This window comes from Rhineura floridana, chromosome 11 (assembly GCF_030035675.1).
Source record: "Rhineura floridana isolate rRhiFlo1 chromosome 11, rRhiFlo1.hap2, whole genome shotgun sequence".
NCBI lineage: Eukaryota > Metazoa > Chordata > Lepidosauria > Squamata > Rhineuridae > Rhineura > Rhineura floridana.
Genome location: NC_084490.1, coordinates 36,499,265 through 36,506,785, shown reverse-complemented (window position 1 = coordinate 36,506,785; position 7,521 = coordinate 36,499,265). Strand labels below are relative to the sequence as shown.

At 42.6% G+C, this 7,521-nt stretch overlaps 1 pseudogene; it reads right to left on the bottom strand.

The window, feature by feature from the left end:
* Positions 1–2,361: 2,361 nt before the first annotated feature.
* LOC133367982 (olfactory receptor 10A4-like) lies at positions 2,362–7,202 on the bottom strand (annotated as a pseudogene).
* Positions 7,203–7,521: the final 319 nt, after the last annotated feature.

Genomic DNA, 7,521 nt, shown 5'->3' with positions numbered 1-7,521 from the left:
AATGGGCAGCCAGTGAAATTCTTTCAGTAGTGGGGTAACATGTTGGTGATACCCTTTCCCAGTGAGCAGAGACGCTGCCACATTTTGCATCACCAATGGCAGCCCCACATACAGCACAGTACAGAAATCCAGCCTGGAGGTTACCAGTGCATGGACAACAGTAGTCTGGCTATCCCTGTCCAGAAACAGCCACAACTGTTTTACCAGCTGAAGCTGATAACGGGCACTCCTAGCCTTGAGGTCCTCTGGGCCTCTAGTGACAAAGATGGATTCAGGAGCATCCCCAGACTATAAGCCAGCTCTTTAAGAGGGAGTACCAATTATATGAACAACAGCTCCATCTTGCTAGGATTCAGACTCAGTTTATTGGCCCACATCCAGCCCACCACTGAGTCCAGGCAGAAGTTCAGGGCTTACACTGCCTATCCTGATTCAAATGTTACAGAGAAATAGAGCTTGGAATCATCAGCATACTGCTGACAACTCATCCCATATCTCCTGATAACTGCTCCCAGGGGCTTCATATAGATGCTAAACAGCATGGAGGATAAAATGGTACCCTGTGGAGGCTGAAAGACAATCATCCAATGCTATTATTTGAAAATGATCCTGGAGATAGGATCGGAACTACTGTAAAACAATGCCACCCATACCCATCTCACCAAGTCAGCTCAGGAGGATACCATGGGCAATGATATCAAACCCCACTGAGAGATCAAGTAAGAATAACAGGGTCATACTACCCCTGTCCTCCTGATAAAACTTATCCATCAGGTTGACCAAGGCTGATTCAGTCCCATAACCAGGCCTGAACCCAGATTGGTATGTGTCAAGATAATCTGTTTCATCCAAGAGTACTTGCAATTGCTGCACCACAACCCTCTCAATCACCTTCCCTAAAAAGGGAGTATTTGTGACTGGGCTGTAGTTGTCACAAACCAATGGGTCCAGTGTGGGCTTTTTCAGGAGAGGTCAGATCACTGCCTCTTTCAGGGCAGCTGGGACCATTCCCTTTTGCAAAGATGTATTAACCACACCCTGGATCTACTTGGTCATACCCCCTCAGCAAGCTTTCATAAGCTAAGAAGGGCAATGATGAAGAGGGCACGTTGCTAGCCACACTGTTGGAAGCATCCTGTCCACATCATCAGGCCACACTGGACACCTCACTGGGGCTCACAGAAAATGTAGATGAGACATCAAGATTGCTATGAAGGTGAGCAACTTTACCCTCAAAGTGCCTTGCAAACAAAGCACAGTGGGCTTCCGAAGGGTCTAAAACTCCAATTCCTGAATTGATGTTAACAGACCCCTTACAATATTAAAAAGCTCCACTGGACAGCTACTTGAGGATTTGATGAAGGCAGAGATGTGGGCCTTCTTTTCTTTTTAAAATCCATTTGTGAAAATAGCCACAGGAAATCACTACATAAAAATCCAAACCACAACAATAGAAAATAAGCAAATTAATGGAAAATTCAGTACCAAATCAGAATTCTAGCACATTCCTAGTGGGGACTTATGACATTTTGTATTATTTGAGTTTATTTATGTATGTATTTATTAAATATATATCCTGCCCTTCCTCCCAATAGAGCCCAGAGCAGCAAACAAAAACACTAAAAACACTCTAAAACATAAAACAGAGTTCAAAATATATTAAAACAAAACATCTTTAAAAAATATGTTAAAACAAAATGGAAATGGACTGCCTTCAAGTTGATCCTGACTTATGGTGACCCTAGGTTGTCATGGTAAGCGGTATTCAGAGGGAGTTTATCAGGCTGAGAGGCAATGACAGCCCCAAGGTCACCCAGTGAGCTTCATGGCTATGTGGGGACTAGAACTCTGGTCTCCCATGTTGTAGTCCAACACCTTATCCACTACACCACACTGGCTCTCATGTTAAAACAAAACATCTTTAAAAACATCTTTTTTAAAAAGCATATAATAGAGATGGTGCCTGTCTAATATTTTAGGGGAGATAATTCCAAAGGACAGATACCACTACACTAAAGGTCCACTTCCTATGTTGTACCAAATGGGCCTCCTGATAAGATGGTATCTGCAGGAGACCCTCATCTGCGGAGCACAGTGATCAAATAGGTATATAAGGGGTAAAATGATCATTTACAAATATATATATATTTGTATAGTCATAGGGGACTATGTGGGAAATACATTGTTCATTGCAGCCATGTGAAAGACAGTTGTGCAAAATGCCGGTACATTGGCTGAAAAAGCTACTGTTCCTTAATGCAACAGGTACTGCATTGTGAAATGAATTTTAGAAATCGGGTCAGAAGTGCTACCATTTTAATCCTTTAAACTAACACAATAAGCCGCATATCTGAAAGTAGCTTATGGCAGAGGGTCAACAAATAATTTTTTGTTCTTGGCAAATATTTTTCTGCACAGTATCCTTTTCAATGCACATCTCACCTCCTTGTTTCTCAGGCTGTAGATGATGGAGTTTAACATGAGTGTGATAACTATGTAGGAGAGAGAGAGGATATTTTTTGTATCTGGTGAGTAGGTTGATTTAGGTCTGAAGTAGGTAGCTGTGGTTGTACCATAAAACAAAGTAACCACCGCAACATGAGATAAACATGTAGAGAAGTCTTTATGCCATCCCTCTACTGAGATCATGCTCAAGATAGCGATGATGATGTGAACATATGTGAGCAGAATCAAGAGAAGGGGAACATGATGAAGAGCATGGTGGCTGTGAGAACTCAATTTCAAACATGTAAGTATCTGCACAAGCCAACTCTAGCACAGGGGACTGTCACAAAAGAAATGATTTACTCTCTTAGGCCCACAAAATGGCAAGCTACATATCCATGAGGTCTGTAAAGTGGAAACAGGGGAGCCTGAGAACCATGATGCAGCAGCTAGCTGGAAGCAGGCCTTTTAGTTCATAATGTATAGATAGTGTAATGGATTACAGATGGCAACGTAACAGTCATATGCCATGGCAGCAAGAAGGCAGCACTCAGCTGCACCAAAGAAGAAGAAGGAATACATTGGTGTGGCACAGCCAGGATAGGAAATTGTCTTGTTCTTCATCAGGAAGGTGGCCAGCATCTTTGGGATTATAACCAAATTGAAGCAGATCCCTATGGCAGAAAGGTTCCTGAGGAAGAAATACAATGAACTATGGGGTCCACGGTTGTAACAGGAATGATGAGGACATTTCCAGTCAGAGTTGATTGCATAGATGAAAATGAAGATAATGAAGACAGGTAGCAGAAGCTCAGGGTGATTGGAAAAGTCAATAAGAATGAATTCTGTAACACTCGTGTGATTGTGAAATTCTTACCCCTTTCTACAAATATTGTGTGGCCCTTCATTTCACCCCTCCCCCTGGGTGGAAAACATCTGGGCAAGTTTATTGGCAAAGCACTGTGAGAAACTAGAAAAAAACTGTGATGAACTAGAATGGTGAGGAGTCCAGAAACCAAACCCTGTGAGGAATGGTTGAAAAAGGTGGGTGTGATTGTTAAGTCTAGAGACAAGGACATTCAAAGGAGACATGACATCTGTCCTCAAATATCTTAGGGGCTGCCATATATAGTAGGACCCCGCTTTCCGGTGCTTTTCTTCTCGGCGCTTCGCTAGCGTGGTGGTTTTCAATTCTATCCATATTCCAAGTGTTCGGCGCTTGTTCCGTTTTTGAGGCATTTTTGCGGCATGACGCGCAGAGTTTGGAAAATTGCCAGAATACAGAGAGACGCTGAGTGCACAAATTGATGACGCCCGACACCCTTCTCAGATTCAGCTGCTGAGCGTGTCATCAGAGCTTGGAAATGTTCCTTTTTTAAACTACAGTTGGACTGATGGGAGTTGTAGTTCAAAAAAGGAATGTTTCCAAGCTCCGAGAAGGGCGTCGGGCACCATTTTATTGTTGGTGATTCAGTCTGATTCAGCATTTGTGCACTCATCATCTCTCTATATTCTGGCAATTTTCCAAATAACACATGCATCAGCCTCAACTCGCTCCTCAGCGCCGTGCCAGGAGACCCGGCAAAGATAGAAGCGCTGCAGCCAACACTCAAAGAATTTAAGGTAAGCAATCTGTGTGCACCGAGTGAGTGAGTGAGTGACAGGGTGAGCGGGATGGTGGTGGGAGGGAGAGCAGGTGAGGGAGATGAGCGAGGGAGCCAGCAGAGGGCTAGCAAGCAAGCGAGCAGGCAGGGGGGAGGGCGAGCAGGCAAGGGGGGACAAGTGCAGGAGCTGGCAGAGGGCAAGCGAGTAGGCAGGGGGGAGGGTGAGCGAGTGAGGTGGGGGACAAGCAAGGGAGCCTGCGGAGGGCAAGCGAGAGGGTGAGCAGGCAGGGGAAGGTGAGTGGGAGGACAAGCCAGAGAGCCGACGGAGGGCAAGCATGCAGGCACGGGCGGGTGGGCAGCTCCCTCCCTGCGATCCATGTCCAAAAGGGGAGCACTACTCCCCCAACATAATGAGGGTGAGTGAGAGAGCGAGTGGGGGTGAGGGAGAGGGTGATGCTATCAGCTGGAGCGTGGGGAGCTGGAGTGCAGCGGCTGAGGTTACCTGCATTACAGCTGATCGCACCACAGGCTCCCACCGAAAAATCACAGAAAAGTGGAACATCAATCAGCTATAGTGCGGGGAGCTTCAGGGGCAAAGTGCTGTCAGCTGGAGCACCATGGCTGTAGCTCTCTATCCTACAACTGATCGTTGTTCCACTTTTTGGTGGTTTTCAGTTGGCTCGCAGGCCTGAAGACTTCCACTGCTGTTGTAGACAAAACATGGAAAGAAGGAAGAAACCCTAACCACGTGTATACCCATATGTTATCCTCAGAATGTCTCTGAGAACAATAACAGTATGTTCACACATGCTAGTGTCCTCCCAGAGGGACTCTTGGAAGAACAGTAGCCACTCTTTACTACTATTGTGTTGCAAAGCCAGTAGCTTAAAAAAAAAGGGTTTTAGAAGAAAAGAAGGTAAGAAGTCCCACAATTGCAAAAGAAAACCCCTCCCTCAAAACTATTTTGGGGTCAATTTGCAATCCTCAGAATGATACTGAATTTACCACCCGTGAATAAGGTGACAAATTGGAGGCAACTCTTTCAAACCACCATTGTTGACACTCATCTTTCATACACTTAGCTATGATTTGATATGGTATGACATCATTTTTCAAGACACCTTTTGGTTATCTTTTTTCTTTCTGTCCAATATGCTGGTATTTCTACTTTTTAAATGGTCAATTAAAGTAATGTTTTCATTGCACATGTAAGAAAGCCTGAAATACTCAACTTGAAAACATATTTAAAAATTGCTATACACATTTAATATTCATACACTTCATAGGTTTTTATATTTCTTCACAGAATCATAACAAATACATTAACTGGATCTCAAATTCAATATGTTCAAATTTTAACCTGAATTTCTCTTCCTTAAAAGATTAGCAAGGTAATAAACCAATTAATGGGAAAGCAAACACATATATTGCAATTTACAAGCAGGTTATATTTTTCTTGGAAGGTCTTTATTGATGGAATTATTATGCAAACAAAAGTTTTGTTATGTTTTGCAATATAACAAAACCTTCCATTATGTAAGAACTGGGATGTTACTAAATAAGAAGAGTACCCTAAGTACAAATCTCATTTTCAAAAGGATAAGGCTGCTGCAGTTCATCGTACATTGAACTTAATAGATCTTACTGCTGAGAAAACAAAAGTGTTCTTGTCATTTGTACATGACTGATCCAGTCAAATCCTTTGGGTGGTTTACATAAATAATAACTCTCCCTGTCCATGAAACCTGACACAATGATCATCTTTCAGGATTCCTTTGTACCGTTTCTGCCACGGATTTATAAGTAACATCATACATTTACTCTAAATCGACTGTAAAATAAATTCCCAGATTGGATCATATGCATGATTACGTGCATTATTATGCACATTTAACAAAATGGTACTTTCTTCTCAGTAAAGACACACTTACAGGACAGTTACTGAGCTTCCACTTTGTACAAGAGGACTTGCACTCAGGCAAGTGTGCATTAGATTGGAGCCATGAGTTATATCTCACTGAGATTGTTGGGATTTATTCCAAGATTTGCATAGGTCTTCTGGATAAAATTATTAGTAGTTAACTGGCTTAATTCAATATTTCACATGCTGCCCCCTCCCCATAACCTCCACACAGTGTTTATAAAGGTGTTGTAACATATATTTAAAAAATATAGACTCATATAGCTGTGAATGTTTTGTTGTTATTTCCCCCTCTTTGCTGAAGGCACCTCTCTCGTGAAGAGGACTTTGTTTATGAGTTTTCCAAGACCTTTTTTTATTTCTTTGTTTCTCAGGCTGTAGATGACTGGGTTGGCTGTTGGGGACACAACAGAATATAACAAAGCTGCCAGGATGTCAGTAAAGAGTGAAGATTCTGAACTTTTCTTCAAATAGGTGAACATCCCAGTGAACAGAAATAAACAAATAACCGAAAGGTGAGGTAAACATGTTGAAAAAGCTTTGTACTTGCCATGCGAAGAAGGGATTTTTAAGACTGTGGAAAAAATGTGAACATAAGATACAATGATCGAAGAACAGAAAATTAAACCAAAAACAATACCACATGCAAGTATCGCCATTTCATTGCCAAATGTGTCAGCACACGCAAGCTTAAGCACTTGAGGGATTTCACAAAAGAACTGATCGACATTGTTTGGCCCACAAAATGGTAAAAGAATGATGTTCAGAGTGTGCAGGGCTGAATAGATAATGCTGCTCACCCAACAACTAGCTACCATACTGGAACACTTCATCTTGCTCATGATTACTTGATAATGGAGTGGGTAGCATATGGCGATGTAGCGGTCATATGCCATCACAGTGAGAAGAGCCAGTTCTGCAGTTGCAAAAGTGAGTCCCCAAAAGATCTGGGCCATGCATCCAGAGAAGGAAATAGATCTGATCTGGGTTAAGGTGACGTCCATGGATTTAGGGATGGTGACAGAGATGTAGCTGATATCAATAATGGATAAGTTGGCCAGAAAGAAGTACATAGGAGTGTGAAGATTATCATTTAAAGCTACAGTGAGAAGGAGCATAAGGTTTCCTATTAGGGCCATCAGATAAATCAGGAGAAACAGCACAAAATGCAACATCTGCAGTTCAAGTATGTCAGAGAATCCCAGGAGGTAGAACTCAGTCACTGTGGTCATGTTGGACAGTTCGTGTTTCAGAGGGTCTCTGCAGGGAGAGGTGGTAGAAGAATGATTGTTAGTCAGTGAATTAAAAGGAATGATTACAGTTTACAAACCTTTTAGAATTTCAAAGAGAGCCAGTGTGGTGTAGTAGTTAGAGTGTTGGACTACGACCTAAGAGACCAGGGTTTGAACCCTCACACAGCCATGAAGCTCACTGGGTGACCTTGGGCCAGTCACTGCCTCTCATCCTCAGAGGAAGGCAATGGTAAACCATCTCTGAATACCGCTTACCATGAAAACCCTATTCATAGGGTTGCCAAAAGTAGGGATCGAC